We start from the raw sequence: 17,902 nt of genomic DNA, 5'->3' as shown, positions 1-17,902 counted from the left end.
TGAAGTGGAGTCCAAAGAGTTTGGTTCGTTTGACCAATCACAACAGAGTGTGCCAGCTGACCAATCAGAGCAGACCAGGTTTTTCGAAAGAGATGGGGGGTTAGGGGGGTGCAGCACAGCCGGTATGAGGAAACTGAAGTGTTTTTTGATCATTAAAGCATATAAACATGTTCTAGTAGGAACCCAAAATACAAGTATGCACAAGGGCTGTCAGAGTTAACGGGATAATAACGCAAATACAATTTAACGCCACTAATTTATTTAACGCATGAACACAAGTTTCAATCGGAAACTGTAGCAGGCTCAGTTTTAAAGCCAGTGAAGATATTTCCAATGATAAATATATACATACATTTGCATAAAGCAAGTATATTTGCCCACTCCCATGTTGATAAGATTATTAAATACTTGACAAATCTCCCTTTAAGGTACATTTTGACCAGATAAAAAATATGATTAATCACACTTAACTATGGAAAATCGTGCGATTAATTGTGATCAAATATTTTAATCGATTGACAGCCCTATATGCACCTGAAAATAAGAATAATATGTCCTCTTTAAGATTATTCTGTTAAATTGCTATTTGAAATGACTTGCAATGGTCACTATTTGAGCAAAAGCTGAACTTCACATCTCCATTAAAGCCAGGTAAACAATGATATGCCATTTACATCCTCATAAAGCTCTGATCTTATTTCCCTGATCCGTTCCTAAGCATCTATCTCACTGTGGAGAACAGCAGGTAAGAGTGATGAATACACAAATGCAGAGGAGCCCATCAAAAGACAAAGAACGATGGCGAGGAGGAGAGATGTAGATCGCAAAACCACCTGGGTAGAAAAGACATTCCGTTGAGATTCCGTGAGCGCAGACACAACAGCTGAGTGAGATGCAGATGATAGTGATACGCACACATAAATCCACGCATCTAGCAGGGATTATTTATAACCTTTAGGCTGCTCTGTGCTATTCGTCACCGCTCGGCTCCGATAATGTCTGATTGGCCATCAAACCTCATTTGAGTGGTATGTAATCTAACGCGTCAGTCATATATATGCTTTAGTGATGTTATGACTGCCACTGATGCGATGAAACATCAAGTGTTCAATCAAGTGTCCTGACTTCCGCCGACAGCATATCATAAAATGTTCAAATATTGTTGCATATTGTAGGCATATTCCTGAGTAGCTGGCTTTGTTGCGTGTGTCTGATATTACTATAAAAGAAGTCAGTAAATAGGTACTCCATTCAATATGATACATCCTCATATATCACAGTAAACAGAAGGGTTTATACCACTAGCAGTGGATGCCTCATACATCATCTTTATCGATTTACAGGGTAATAATACTTCAAGGCTGCGGCACAATAGGGGGAGTAAAAAGTCAAAGACTGAATTTCTCAGAGAGGGAGAAAAAAAGTAAATTATGCAAAGCCTCAAAGCCAGTTTGATTGTTACAATCATTTAATCTGGGGAGTAGATTTGAGAGAAGCTAATCTGTTTTGACATCTTCCGCGGGGACTTTGTGGGTTTGCTCACGGGAAGTTTGCTGAGAGGACAGCGGGGAATAGCCGTCTATTTTCTTCTCCTAAAATTCAAAGTGATGTGATGGACCACCTGGTTCAACCCTCACATATGAGGTGTTTAAATTAGTCAAATCTGCAAATGGAACAGGTGAGCCAGAAAGAGAAAAAAAGCGACTGCATCTATCAATTTGAGTAAGTGATGAGAAGATAATTTCAAGGGCAGACAGAGAGAATCATTATGGTTTCTGCTCGGCCAACCTGAAAGTTAATCCGAATCTCCCGGGGCGGAGTCCCCTGCAGACGTCCGTCTGATGTGCCGTCTGAGCCCCCATCCTCCCCCCCCACCACCGAAACTGTATTTGTCGCAGTCGGGAAGAAAATAAATAACTCCACCCGCTGCATTTCACGGTGATAATCTATAAAGCACCATAAAAAAAATATTCTCTGAGAGAAGAATCGAGACGTTATTATCATCTTATTGATGGCAAAAGTACACAGCAGAAAGTTAGACTAGCACACACACTCACACACAAACACTTTCTCCTATCCTTGTCCAAAGCAAGGGCATGTCAATACGAAGCAGTGCACGGTTTCTACACAGTGCTTCACCTGGGGCAAAACCCTGACAGTGGCATGTAATTTTAATAGCGCCTTGTTAGGAAGGCGAGGCTGTCGGATTTGTCTGTCCTCCTCGCCAGCTAAGTGTTGTTGCAGCTGTGGCGAGTAAACACTCTCTACCTGGGTTGAGACACACAGATGCCTTGTAAAAAAAAAATCCAATAAGACAGTCAGAGAAAGAAAAAGGGAGTTTTTTGTTTTTTTTCTTCCCCGGGAATCACACTGTAACCCAGCGATCGTTAACAGGCATTAAAGGGGCATTCGTTATCGTCGAGTGGCCTCGGCGTAATGTCCCCACCACTGGTTTCCAGGGACACCGGAGCCCGGAGAGGCACGGGAGGATGTTCATCCAGCCTCCAGCCACCGCCAGCCGATTATCTCCCTTCCCCACGGAACTCATTATCCGCAACCTGTAATGTCAGTCAGCGCTTTCCCTGCTCAGCCAGACCTCTTTTAAAACCAAAATCTACAATTTGAGGCATCCTCAGAGAAGCCTTAAGAGTTAAAGGAAGACTGCAACCTGAGATTCATCAATGAATGTGTGAGATAAGGTAGCGCCCCTTTGGGTTGACACCATCTTGGGGGTTCACGTGCTTTCAAAAATAACACAACCCTTAACGCAGTTGCACATTCCTCTGCCTTTTTACAGAGACTCTGCCTCTTACAGGTCACAGCGAGCTATGACATCTCTGCGCTTTCCCCTCATTGGACGAGGGGTGGCGCGCACCGAACCAATCGATTTCCCCGTGAGGAAAGGAGAAGGGGGGCTGCTGTTGATTGGCTGCAGCTCTAGAGGGAAGCCAGGCCTAATTCCTCCAGCGATGGTGTGAAAACAGTGGGTGAGAGGCACAGGGAGGAGGGAGGATGGGAGTCGAAATGGTTCACACCGGGGTGGGAAAAGCGGCGTGTCGGGCACCACGGAGGCATGACATGCATTTATTCATGACATCAGGCTCGGCCCCAGCAGCGGGGACAGCGCCACGGGCGAGAGACAGAGGAGAAATGATTCTCACCAGATACTCCTATACGCCTCTTAGGGTTCTCCCAGCTGAGCGAAGGAGACGCCGTCACGTTGACGGATGTTCCGTTTCAGTGACGCTCTACATGGTCATACCGAAATAATGAAAACGAAAAAAACAATTTACAGTTGCCATCCCGGATCGTTGTATTTAAATGACAGTCTTTTTTCGCCTGTCCCAACCTGTTTACCATAAAGAGGTTATTGTATGGAAATGAAGATTTTCCGGCAGATGCATGGAAATTGATGCCGCCCTTTCAGAAAATAGTTTTTCAGCCTTAAATTTATCTGTTTTCCTGCCGTGTCAGTCAGTGTTTCCTGTTATTTTCTGCAACCCTCTATCTTCTTCCATGTTTACTCCCCTCTTCACACTTCCCTTTCACAATTTATCTTCCTCGTTTGCTCTGTTTTTCTTCCCTTTTCTCTTATCCAAGTCTGTGTCCAAATGGCCGAATCAACAACTCCATTCCACCGCTGGTCTAGTTGTTAGGAGACATACTGTAGATAGCTGAAGACTAACACAGCCTCGCCGCCAACACTCCTAACTGGTAGGAGGAAGAGTAAACAAGAAAAAGGGTTTAGACTAAAATAAATACGTGTGTGTGTGTGTGAAGAATGGTCAGTCGCAGATAGCCGCAGGGCTATTTTTGGGTGGCATCCCATCCTACAGATATTTTATTTTGCTTCCGCTGTGTTTTTTGTGCCGTTATGTTGTGAATGTGTGTGTGGAGGAGGGTATGGTAGATTTTTAAAATTCCAGCAACGGAGTTAATCCGCTCTTATTAAGAAACAGAGACCAGACAGAATGTAGAGCTGCATCACAGTGAATGAGGATGCTTTTAAACTAACAACTATCAGTATCAAAGCAACTGTTGAACTGAATAAGTGTATACGTGTGTGTGTGTGTGTGTGTGGGAAGGAGAGTTTGAATGTCTGTCTACAACTAAAAGTTCTTTCATGCCTGTGTGTGTATTTGCAAGATGGATGAAAAAAACAGCATTCATCTGCTTGCTCTGTGTGCCAATTATTCATATTTAAGCAATAGCAGGTACACAAGCATGTGTTTGTGTGTGTGTGTGTGTGTGTGTTTCTATATATGTGTGCCTGTATATCAAGGGACAGCTTGGCTTTTCCATATTTCAAACAGCCTGTGAAATACAAAGGACGAGGCCCAGCCCAACATGATTGCCTTTAATGTTTCACATAAATCACTGAGTTATGTGTGCGTGTGTGTGAAATGTTTGTGTGGAGGGGAGGGGGGTGTTTCTGCACACGCTCAGAGGAATGTTTCAAATCCCTGACACCCCTGATTAAAGCCTCTCATTACAACACAAATAAACAGTCCAAACGCATTCATACAGCCATTTGTTAAAGCGTATGAGCGCAGTGAGGGGGGAGTTTCTGAAGGGCAATTTACATAGAAACACTTGAGCAGCTCCGAGGGAAGTTCAGGTGTTGGGGTAAGCTTTGTTTGTGAGTGTGAGTGTGTGTGTGTGTGTGTGTGTGTGTGTGTGTGTGTGTGTGTGTGTGTGTCTGTGTGTGTGTGCATTCACATCAGGCAAAGTCATTTGAACTGCTGACATTTTTACCACCCGCATCATCCTGCACGCTTTTCTTTGACTCACTACAAACAGACAAATTAGGGCTGTCAAAGTTAATGCAATAATAATGCACATTTGTTTCTAACACCACTTATTTGTTTAACGCATTAACGCAACTTGCAATTTTTAGGTTGAAGCAGACTCAAAGCTAGAGTGAATATACTGGCATTATCTTATAGAAAGCATAAGGAATCCATTGGTACCAACCATGTCATATTAGCTTGTCGACATGGAGACTAACTAAAACCGGCATGGCCATTTTCAAAGGGGTCCCTTGACCTCTGACTTCAAGATATGTGAATGTAAATGGGTTCTATGGGTACCAACGAGTCTCCCCTTTACAGACATGCCCACTTTATGATAATCACATGCAGTTTGGGGCAAGTCATAGTCAAGTCAGCACACTGACACACTGACAGCTGTTGTTGCCTGTTGGGCTGCAGTTTGCCATGTTTGAGGTTATTTTTTCATGCTAAATACAGTACCTGTGAGGGTTTCTGGACAATATTTACCTCTGCCAAGGCCAAAGGTTTTGTTGGTTTGTTTGTTTGTTTGTCTGTTTGTTAGAAGGATTACTCCAAAAGTCTGCGATGGATTTGAATGACAATGGCGATCCGTATCACGATCCGGATTCAGTAATTTTTTTAAGAATTCCAATCATCCTGAGCATTAAGATAACACATGCGCAGTGTAACTGATGACGCGTCGATGACGCATGACCCCGCCTCCTTCTGAGAGCAGAGAGATACGTGTGTGGATGTGTGGCGAGACATCGAGGTGCGGGAGCTGCTGGCCGTCCGCGGTGAGAAAGGAAAAAGCGGTAGATGACGGGATGAGAGACAACGTAGTGTAACGTTATACAGACATAACAAGGCTGCTGAATGAGAGAGGGCATCCTCCGATACGTTACACGGAAACACACCGTGTTAATAAAAAGCCGACCACCTCACGGTACCGCCAGCTGTGAGCTGTGATCTGTTTTTAAAGTCACGCACCTTGGCGGAGGTCTGCGCTCTCCGAGTGCCATTCTAGTTGTCATTGTTTTGTGCTGTTAATTGATTTCCAATAATAAATATACATTTGCATAAAGCAAGCATATTTCCCCACTCCCATGTGGATAACAGTATTAAATACTTGAAAAATCTCCCTTTAAGGTGCATTTTGAACAGATAAAAAGTGTGTGATTAATCATAATTAAATATTTGAATTGCCCGACAGCCCTAAGACAAAGACATTATCAGTTGCCAAATGCCTTTGCTAGCCACAACCCATGCACAAGTACACACACACACACACACACACACACACACACACACACATATGATCTCACATGCTCATATACATACTGTATACACAGTCACATTTGGCTAATCCTTAACCAACCTAGCCCACACACTCACACTCACACACACACACACACACAGGGATGCAGGAATGAGGGGAGGGGACAGCGCTGTGGTTTCTCTGTGGAAGAGCTACAGTAGGTGGCTCAGACTGTGACCTAGATACAGTATGGCACACTGCATTCCTAATAGGCCATTTTGATCACTGCCACTCTCTGTATCCTCAGCTAGGCGGCTGCCGCATGCCTCAAACGCACAAAAAAAACTCAGCATTCAGCAAACACAGCACCCCAAAGTATGCTCAGCTCTTTTAATGATGGCAACCGCAATTGTGGATGTGGAAGTGCCACAGCAGAAAAAAAAAAAAAAGGCAGCCTGGATTTTGGAAACAAAATACCAGTGATGTGCAGAAACTCACTGGGATCAGATCTTTAACTTCGTACAACTTAAAGCCAGTGGGACGCGTACTGTAGGTGAGAGGAAATAGCTCGTGATTATTGTCCTTGTCATACATTTTTTCACCTCTTCTGTTTTGATAACCCTTGCTTCTCGCAATTATTTCCCGACTAATTTACGCGCTGATGAGTCTGGAGACGGATGTGTTTTTGCGACGCTCAAATGCCTGATTTCCAAAGCGCTCACCTAAAGGACAGGCGAGGGGAGAAGTGAAGCAGGTTTCCTGTCTCGTAAACGTCAGACTTTGAAATACAGGCATGGACACACAGCGGCCCGAGCGGAGCCGCTGATCCGTGATATACATCCTTCCCAGCATTCAGAGGGAGACGGGAGAGGTCTTTCTGTCAATGCCACGATGAATCTCCAGGGCAGCTTGGAAGGAGGAGGAGGGGGGAGAGGGGCTTACGGGTGGATGTATGGAAAGAAAGAGGGAGGGAGTGACAGTAATTGTGAGTAAAGTGAGGATGAGCGAGAGTAGGAACCCCATGGGTTCTCAGGGATAGTGACTGTACATCACAAGCAGGTTAAATAAATCACCCCGGACACTCCTCTTCGCTCTACCGTTGGATGAAACTGCTGGTTCTCCAAAGCAAAACACATAAAAAATACTACAAGAACAGAACCATATGTCAAATTAAACATGCTGCATGGAGCATTTTCTAAGTCATGAAATCATTTATAAAACCTCAGCGCAATTACTATAAACAAATGAGACGGCGAGATCAATAAGATCATTTGCAGCCTCTACCCACCTCCACATTACATTATATATTGCAGACACCGAATGGGATATGTGCTACACTAATGTACAGCACCAAGGAAACTGGAAGGAGGTGGGTTTTTGGAATAGATCACCAGCAAACATAAAGCTGATAAATCAAGAGAAAAGAAGCTTGTGATAAAAAAAGAAACATCCTCCTTGTGTCAGGGAGCAGAGGGGTTTATGGGAAATGCGGTATAACAATACCACTGGTATAGGACTACAAATGAACCATTAAATACTACCGAGGTTAAGTTGGTATACCAACTCACAGCAGACAAGAACGTCAATATTTGGCAATTCAACAAAACTCCTGATTCAATGTCCAATGCCAAGATTTTTAAAATTCTGTGTGTATGACAACTGTGCATGGTTGAGGTTAGGGAAAGGTCATGGTTACGACAAACTCTGATTACGGTATGGTTAAGGTTAGGCAACTAAAACACTTGAGTTTGGGGAACGCAGTTTAGGTTAAGTAAGGATTGTGGCAACTCACGTACGGAGGCACCCTTTACGTGACTTGTCAGTATTGTTATCCCCGTGAGTCATGTGAGTCGTTAGTCAGTGAAGTTACCATCAACCACGACCGCTTCCTAACCCTAATGAAGTGGTTGTGTTGCCTTAACCTAACTTCCTGTGAAAACGGAAGTTTATTTTGAAACATCACGTAGTGAGCGTATATTGACACGCCGTCCCTGACACGTCCAAAACTAAGCATCTGATGCCGAGGGGCACTGACCAATAGAGCTGGGCAATATGGCCAAAATCTTTTATCACGATAGAGGTCATTTCATATCTCGATAACAATATATAACATGAAATAACCACATTTTTCGCCACTTTTCTCATTTTAGGAACTTGAGTGAAAAATTAACATAACTATTTTAAATGAAAATATAGAGAAAAATAAATATAGGCCTAGCCTATATCACGATAGAAACGATATAGAAAAATAAATACGATAGATCTTTTTATATTGTTTTGACAATATATCATCATATAGCCCAGCCCTACTGACCAAGAGGAGATATTTGACGAGTTGGGAGTGAGAATGTATTGATTGCGGTCATGGTTAATGAAAAGGCATTGCAGGTCTGTGTTGGGACGCGCCCATCCACCACCCTGGCCTCCACACCCCTTACTTTCCAACTCTCCACATAAAGGACACGCTACTTCCTGCATTGTCCCTGAATGTTAGCTCTGGACGTACTGTAAACCAGACGGTGCAGAAGAAGCCCATTATGAGTTAATAAATCAAAATATCAACTGGCCTTTATCTGTTATTGTGAACTGTTCAGTCCATCATCACACACTCATCCCCATCTACATCCTCCCTGAGTAACAGACTAGGTGGGTGGGGAGCTCACACATCTTGGTATCCTGGTATGGCAGTGAGAGGCCAATTAAGATTCCTTCATGACAAACACAGGGAGGAATGAAATCCTGATCCAACCATGAAAAGAATCCCCATTTCTCTGACGCTCTCACCAAAGACAGAAAAAAAAGATCATAGTCTGGGAGACAGAGAAGGAGAGAGGTGGAAACGCAGGAGAAAAAAAAATAGACAATTTCACTTTACATGCCGAACACATGTCGAGACGCTGACAGAACAAGAGGAATACGGTTCTTGGCTTTAATTGGTTGCCTTTGATGGGAATCAGAAGTGTAATTCAACATCGATTGATATTACCTTTGTAATTCAAAAGCAATTTTCCATGTTTTATCTTGCTTGCCTTTACTGTGATTGTTTCTCTACCCAATAGCCATCCTCTCACTCACATGTTAAGGTGTGCGCACACATCAGCAGGTGGGAACTCAGTTGGATGGGAAAGGTCATTCCAGCCAAAGGCCTCTATTTATTACATGCTAAGCCTTGTGGATGGGTGAGCAGACTAGCAATGAGTCGTACTGTAGCAGGCAGCTCGCTTCATTTGCATAGCACATAGGGGGAAATAAATAGCTTCTCCCATGTGCATTTCTCACCTCTGTCTCTGTAATATCAAGCATGCTTTGCATCTCTAATTCAACTTATACTTTTCCCCTCCTCAGACCAAAACATATATTGAATATGGTTTATTACGGAGGAGGGGGGCATTTGTGATTCATTTGTACTATTTACTAAAACAAAATGGGATTGTGCCGTTCTCAGATCTTTGTACGTGTTCTTAATGTTTTCTCATTATTTTCAAATCCGCCTCTCCTCTGAGAGTCCACTCGCATTGGAACAGTCTTTTCTCTGATTGATCAAAGCGATTCGGGCCAGAGCGAAAAAATAACATCAAAGTGGAACCAGGATGTCTCCGAAGTGTGAAAAACAAATATCAAACGGAGAGGGAGCAAGTTAAGAAACATCCGGCGGGGTCTGTTTGGAACGTCGAGGCTGATGAAAGGAGAGACGATGGAGGGAGGGAGAGCGGGAGAGAAGAGGAGAGTAAGGAAGATAGCCGAAGCGCAAAGCCTGGCTTACGGACGCCGGCGCAAGGTGCGCGTTCTAGAAAATTGCATCATCGCGTCTTTCGCGCACCACGCAAAGTTGTTGCGGCGCTTGGTCGTGCACCTCTGAATTTTTAGAAGTACGCACCCACTTCGTGCGCTGCGCCTTTCATCTCAACATGGACACCTTCGAAGGACGAAATCTCTATAACTGTTCATTGAGAGGCCACAGGGACAGTCAAATGTCATTACATTTTTGGAAAGAAATAGGCAACACATGACATGATGTGTTGTCGCGGTCACATGCAGCCGCTTTCCCAGTAAGTCTCCACCGCACCATTTAGTATAACTGCGAGGTTGTCAGCTGTGCGTCTGCCTGGCGTAAGGTTAGCGAGTGTCCGACAGACCGCATGTGTGTGGCGGCGGTGAGTGTGGGGTTGTCAGTGGCGTTGTAGCTGTGAACGTAGGTGTAGCAGACAGTGTGTACAGTTTATTTTGTCGGTGAAAAAATGCTACAACTCCTCAAGACAGGAGCCAACTTCCTGTATCTTGCAACACCGGCTCAGACTCTCTTAAGGTGGGCTGTTAAGGTGGACCAGCTTTTCTCCTTAAAATGTCAAGCCGCTCCTCTGAGTTTCGCGCAGCATTTTTAATTCATTTTGAATGTTTCTTTTAATCCTTTAACCGATAGCGTTAATCGGTTAAAATTCTTAATGTCGGTTAACAATTAAACGGTTAATTACTATCATCCCTACTCTCTGGTAACACTCGTTGACTTCTTGCTTATCCACAGACTATGTTGTTTGTACACCCCATGACGTTTCGGAGCATTTTGCAACGAACAACGCGTTACGCATACACGCCTCCGTGCATGCTCGTAGCGCACGCGCCATCTACGGAGGCCAGTGCCACGGAGTATAAACAAAGCTTAAAGAGAAGAGACAACATGTTGGAGGAGAGAGAATAGTAAGGGGAGTCTTGGGTTTCCATCGGTGGGTCCCGGTGTGATTCCACTGGGGTTGGATCATTAGTAGTCACAGGCCTGGTAGAGTATGGAGGGGTGCACTGCTGCACTTAATTTGAGCTCTTTAATAACATACTTTATGAATTCAGTCATGTTTGCAGCCCTCTGCCTGAGCCACAGCGTGAGAGACATCGGTGTATCTCATTTCAGGCCGACAAGATTTCAGATTCAATTAACTCCATCGTGCAACACCTCTCCTCACACACACACACACACACACACACACACACACACACACACACACACACACACACACACACACGCAGCTTCCCCACTTCTCCCCATGCTTCAAGGTCTATCTCGGAGCACTGCATGATCATTCTAAACCTAATTACTTCAGGGCTGTCTGATGGAGGCCCAGCGCTGCCCAATCACATTTGCATCGAGTGGCCAGAAGCAGAGGAAGTGCGGCCGGACAGCCAGACCTCCCCCCTCTCTCTCTGCACCCCCCCATGCCTGAAACGGCCATCTCTCATCCACGCATGGTGGCTGATGTCGCAGAGCATCCTCTCCTCCCCCCTCCTCCTTTATCCTATCACTCAGCCTCTCCCTCCGTCTAACTGCTTCACCCTCGGCAGAAATTGACAGTGACATCCAATTTTTTGACACCAGACACAAAGCTGTACTCTCCTTAACCTGGCGTACAGAAGAGTTTTCTTGTTTTACTGTTTTCATCTCCCGACGCTGCACCCTGTGACAGTGGCGCTAATCTTCTCAGTGGGGGGGGGTACTTTGTTGTTTGCAGTCTGGCCCCCGCTGGGCCTCTTTGGTACATGATTGGCAGGGAGGAGAGTAATGGGATGTCACACTAAGAGGACGTTTTTGTGAGGGGGTTTGGAGTTCACCACCCAAAAAATGACCAATTTAATGTCTTGCACCAGCTATGAAGACACGAGGGATTGGGGGGGGGTTCTTCTGAAAAGATCCCCAAGAAGTTGAAAAGGCTGCCCCCCCCCCCTCTCTCTGTATAGTGCCCTCGGTGACATGATATTTCTTTTAGCTGTGCAGGCATTTGAAGGTGATATTGAGGTATGACTTTACACTTGGCAAAGCTGCCAAAAGCTGCCAAAGTTCACTGCTGAGTTCTCTCTGAAATATTAAAACTATGACAGGGTAAATCTGTGGCTCACTTTGCTTTAGCTCGCTCCACAGGGAGGTCAAAGGTTCAGGGGTCAGCAGCGCAGACAGAAGTGCCCCTAGAGCTGACAGTGAGTCACTTTGTTGCGCACAGGCACTTCGAAAGGAGTGAATCCTCGGAGACTAGAAAAAGCAACTTCTCCCCCAATCACTGACCGCCCTGCTGAGCTGATGCTCATCATATAGCATCACCATCCACAGTCCATGTTACATTAGTTTCTTTTTCATGTAATCATCTTTATGCTGCCTTTCTCATATTCCTCACCTCACCCCAGCTTGCCAGTCATTCTCACTTGCGGTACTCGATGCTGCGCCCCGTGCTCGCCTTTACTACCTCGGCGCGGTGATGAGTGAGCCCGAGCAAAAGAAGAACAATTATCATTTTCTCTAAGATTGCATTCAGCAGATGTCAGGGCCCACATGTGGAGGCAGCTAATTGCTGTCTCCAAATCAACTGTGGCATAATACTACAAGCATATGTGCGCCTTGTGTCTGTGTGTGTGTGTGTGTGTGTGTGTGTGTGTGTGTGTGTGTGCGCGAGGGAAGGTGGAGGGGACGATGGGGTGCATTATAAAAGAGAGTATAAGGGTGTGTGTTGATCCATCAGGCACGCCCTCGGTCGTGTGTGTGTGCATAAAAAAAGAAAGCCAGGCTAATGCATGTGTCATGTCGGCGTACTAATGATCAAGTTGGCTTACCCGCCATCAGCTGTTCACACCCACACGAGCAGAAAGAATCATATGGTATATGAAGACACGGAGCGGCGCGCTAGCACGCTAACTACCTACTCTCATGCTACACATTAGGCAATTTCGTGGCATGGTGTCCATATTCTAGGCATACTAGAATATGGACACATGCATGCTAACACACTCGTGCCAAACCCCCCCCCATACACACACACTCCGGTGCTCCCGGCGTGCTTCCACACTGCCGAAGAATAATAAAGACTGAAGGATGGAAAGCATCCCTCCATTCCAGCTTTCCCTTTCCACTCCACACCCCTCTCCCTCCCGCATGTTGCCGTGAGTGGGGCTGCATCTGGAGGGAGGAGCAGGCACATGAGGTCCCTGGGGGTGATGGAGGGTAGGCGGTTTGGGGAGGTGGAGAGAGGGGGGCTGTCACACTGAGCTCCGGTGTCGGCTGATGGCTCGGCGTGAGGCGTGCCACTTATCAGATTGGTGGGGAGTAGGGGGGTAAGGGGTAACTGTGTGTGTGTGTGTGTGCGCGGGTGAGGAAGCACTAGGGGAGAAAGGGTGAGGGCGATGCCAGAGCCCATTAACACATCTTTTCATCTGTGCGCACACACGCAAAGCATTGCACGCGCACGTACATGCAAATTGTACCTTGAACACACACACACGTACACACACAAAATGTAGAAAACCCACCAGAGATCCTCCGTCATCCCTACAGGCAGACAGTAGCCCGATGCCGTGACTGCCTGACGCTGTGAAAAGCTCCCTTCTTCTCTCATCCCCCCCTTTCCTTTTCATCCTCCTTTCCCACTCTCCCTCGGTGCCCCAGTTCACTCCAGTGCACACGCTCCCTCTCTCCTTCCACCCTTCGCCCCGCCCCCCCCTTCCACCTCTCTGCCCCTCCACTCCTCCGTACTATAACCCTGCCTTCCATTCTAGCAGCCTTCACTCGCTTGGCTCCTTCATGCTACTGTGTGATGCATTTCCCTCGCTCTTGTTGAAAAAAACACATTTACACATTCATAGAAAATCATTTGGATATAGACAGTGCATGAACTGAAAAAAAAACACGTATAATCTTATTCACGTGTTGGCGTGTGTATCGGCCGGTATCAGCAATCTCTTGCGACTTATTCCTATTTATTCATTATTTCTTCAAGCATGTTAAACTGTGTCAGTCATAATCAGTTGTGACTTTATTGCTATTATTAAACTAGGGCTATATATCTTCTATAGTAGGCCTATAATACTCCAATAACTGAAACATTATGATTAAGGAGGTGGGTATATAGTATGAATACTTAAAGTGTTTTACTGTCTTATATCGCTCTATAATATATTATAGGATGTCTATAGGCTGGACTCAACAGCAGACAGACAGACAGACAGACAGACAGACAGACAGACAGACAGACAGACAGACAGACAGACAGACAGACAGACAGACAGACAGGTGTACATGCAGAGCTGAGGTGTGTGAGCTGTTCATTCAGGTTTTAGGAGCAGAGTCCCAGTCAGGATGCTCCTACATATTATACAGAGACACATTCTGAATTTCTACAGTGAATAAAAGATGCGCTGAGATATTGGGTTTGGGGTCCTCCCCCGAGAAAATCTGAAGGTTTTTGACTTAAAACTAGCAATTTTACATCATTTAGGACCATTATTATTACTAGTTATATGGTTATTTTATTATTTATCACAACCTTCGTCTGATCATTAAATTCTTCTGGAAATGTTTGCGCTGTAAAATCATATTCTAAAATCAAAAGAGCGGATTCAGAAAACTTCAAAATAATGTCACATTAACTATAAAACACAGAAAAAACGCGAACATTGTATCGATAACTTACATCACCCTCGTTCTCCCCCCCCCGCCTCCCTCGTGCTGTGCGATGCCATGCGTTGGCTCATCCAGATGCTCTCTCCACATAACCTAGTGTATTTATCATACATGTTCATACAGCTTTTGAGAAGCTGCGCCGTGTAATGGCAGAGAAAACACTATGACATTATGAATCTCTGAGAGAACCATTGAGAAGACATGGAGAGGGGAGAGAAGAGCACCGGCAGCTTGAGAGAAATTCTGGTACACATGAAAAAGTCACGGTACGCCGAGGAGGAAAATGTAATGTGAGTACTGGCCCACAGAACTGGATATAGAAATGCGTGCACACCTTACAAAAATATAAGGAGATGGAAACTTTTCCATCTCAGAGTCTAATTAACACATTCAAATATGAAATTTCACTGTGTTTCAATAATTGAACACACGACTCTATAATAAATGACTCAGGATGGGTATTTTTTTTTTTTGCACACGACACGGTCACAGACGCGTAAACATAACAAGAGATGGAGATGGGGCTTTGATGGAGGAGGTCAGTCAGTCACAGAGCAGATAAACAACACCTCATTAGGCATGTTGAAGGGAGCCTCGCAGGCCGCGCCGGGACATCATTGTCTGCTAGCATGCTAACGCAGCCCTGGGCAAAGCTTCCAACGTATAAACAAACCTGATAGGATCGGAAAGTAATGATCACATGTTATCCACTAGAAAGGACATGAATAATCACATGCAATGGGCCGCCCTGCGCTCCGCTATAAACCACTGGATGCAACAGACATCCTTGAAATAACAATGATGTGGAGCTGCCCTGGGCTGGTTTTTTATCCTATGCATGCATGCACATTACTGTCCATTCATAAGATTATCAGCTATACATTACTGGATGCTACAGTACACCCTATACCAGGCGTCCTATAGGCAGTACAGTAGGAATCCAGAGAGGCAGGGGAGCTCTGCACTACAGTTTCTTTGCTTTGGGCTTTAGGCAATCAATTTTCTTTCCATCACACACTCGCACACTTTCAGTCATTCTTGCGCTCGCAGTATTTATCTCACAGTCTCCCCCTCTATCCTCCCTCCCTCTCCTTATATTAGGCCATCCTCCTTTCCCCCTGGCTCTGATGTTAATGCACTCCCAATCAGCCTGTCCATTAAGCAGACGTGCGCTACACGTTCATCAGGCCGTCCAAAGGACTGCATGCAAATGAGCTCAAATTGCAGTGCGCTGCAAACTCCTTGAAATCTCCTTAGCGGGAGAACATGAGCGTATAAGACGCGTGTGTGTGTGTGTGATAGGATGCAGGAACGAGCGAGCGCCTGCCCGTCCATTTTATGCAAATGGCGAACCACAGAGACGAGTATTACAAAGGATTAACCCAATCAGGGTGCCTTTTTGATGTTTTGATGCGATGATGAAACGCTCACATGTGAAACTTGCTGAGTCTATCTGTGATTCATAAGCCTGAGAGTGTCGAGTTACTGTCAGCCACAACCTTTTTCTCAGGCAGCGAAACTTCTCCGTTCTGAAAATCGCTGTCAAAACTTTTGCTAAAAGTGCGAAACGCAACAGATCTTTCACTTTCTTTCCCTCTCCTCTCTTTTGACTGCAAGGCATTTCACATCACTCCATTTTGTTCTTTACAACAACAAAAAAAAAGTTTGTTATTGTATCCAGTGGGACGCAGCATCCATTCTCACCTCAGTTCCTTGCCATCTCTAACTTTTCTAAACCTGAAGAGAAAAAGGACAGCGTAGATGTGTGGGTGTGGGAGCTGTCACAGTTTTTCAGTGGAAAAATTGTTTGAGGTATCATCAAGGAGAAGGAGTAGCGGAAAGAAGGAAAGACAATGCTTGAGCGTCAGAGAGCTACGCTGGTTCAGAAGGCTGCCTCTTTGCATTCAGGAGGCACGGGGCCTGGTGTTAAATGCATGGAGCAGGAGGAAGGAGGAGGGGGGGAGTGTCAGCAAGGCCTGCCGCGTGCCAACTCTTAAGTGGCGGTGGCACTCAAAGATAATGAAGAACGATGATGAGGCCGAGGAGGGCATGCCGAGGGCCCGCGTGCACAGTTAAAATCACCCGGCAGCCACCTATCGGGCCGAGCACACAGCCACTCAAAAAGGTTTGCCAACGGCGCTGATTGCATGTCGCAGAGTATCAAAACCTGTGGCTCAAATTTCCACTTTCATTTACTACACTTCTCTGTGTGCACACTCCTGCGAACATACCACATTTGTGCTGCACGCCTGGGTGTGTGACAGAATGTGTTGTCATTATGCGTTTACACCACAGGATGCAAAGACTCACAAGAGTGAAAATAATGGAAGATAAGGCGAGTTTCCAACCCCACCCCGCATTCCTCAATCGTGACCTCCAAACACACTTGTCGTCTTTATTGTTCATTACCGAGCCGTGTGCCGCGATACGCTAACTAATCCCATTAAACTAATCCACATGAAAACAACTTACGGCACGATAACGGCCCGCACCGCCTCCACCGTTAATTTATGCCATATTCAAATGTGCACGGAATTGAAATAATTAATGTGACTCCCCCATTAATTTCCTTGTTGCAGAGAGATACTGGATGGATACCCGCAGGATGTTTGTTTTCATCCACAGTCTCTTTGCACATTTCTACTAGTATTGTCTATGTAGGGTAAAGAACTTGAAAATGTTTTTGCACATTAGTCCTCAAAGGCAGTGAATTATTTTCCAAGCTGGGAGTGTATAATGTATGTATCTAATGTAACAACCACAACATTTGCTAGCAGAAGTATCTGGTTCAAATTTGCTTCCAACTTCCTGGTGTATGTGAGGATATAATTAGGGCCGTCAATCGATTAGAATATTTAATCGCGATTAATCGCACATTTTTTTATCTGCTCAAAATGTACTTAAAGGGAGATTTGTCAAGTATTTAATCCTCTTATCAACATGAGAGTGGACAAATATGCTGCTTTATGCAAATGTATGTATATATTTATTATTAAAAATCAATTAACAACACAAAACAATGACAAATATTGTCCAGAAACCCTCACAGGTACTGCATTTAGCATAAAAAAATATGCTCAAATCATAACATGGCAAACTGCAGCCCAACAGACAACAACAGCTGTCAGTGTGTCAGTGTGCTGACTTGACTATGACTTGCTCAAAACTGCTTTTGATTATCACAAAGTGTGCATGTCTGTAAAGGGGAGACTCGTGGGTACCCATAGAACCCATTTTCATTCACATATCTGGAGGTCAGAGGTCAAGGGACCCCTTTGAAAATGGCCATGCCAGTTTTATTTAGCCTCCATGTCAACAAGCTAGTATGACACGGTTGGTACCAATGGATTCATTATGCTTTCTATAAGATAATGCCAGTATATTCACTCTAGCTTTGAGATTGCAAAAATGGAAATGGCCATATCAGTTTTTCTTCGCCAA

General features: G+C 44.9%; 1 protein-coding gene across 3 annotated transcripts in view; it reads right to left on the bottom strand.

Moving 5' to 3' along the window:
* Positions 1-17,902, bottom strand: part of LOC141759297 (partitioning defective 3 homolog) — a 432,434-nt gene that overhangs the window by 115,144 nt on the left and 299,388 nt on the right. The window lies entirely within an intron of this gene.

The sequence above is a fragment of the Sebastes fasciatus genome, chromosome 21 (assembly GCF_043250625.1).
Source record: "Sebastes fasciatus isolate fSebFas1 chromosome 21, fSebFas1.pri, whole genome shotgun sequence".
Lineage (NCBI taxonomy): Eukaryota > Metazoa > Chordata > Actinopteri > Perciformes > Sebastidae > Sebastes > Sebastes fasciatus.
Note: the sequence above shows the minus strand (reverse complement) of the source record. Positions and strands in the feature narration are given on the sequence as shown.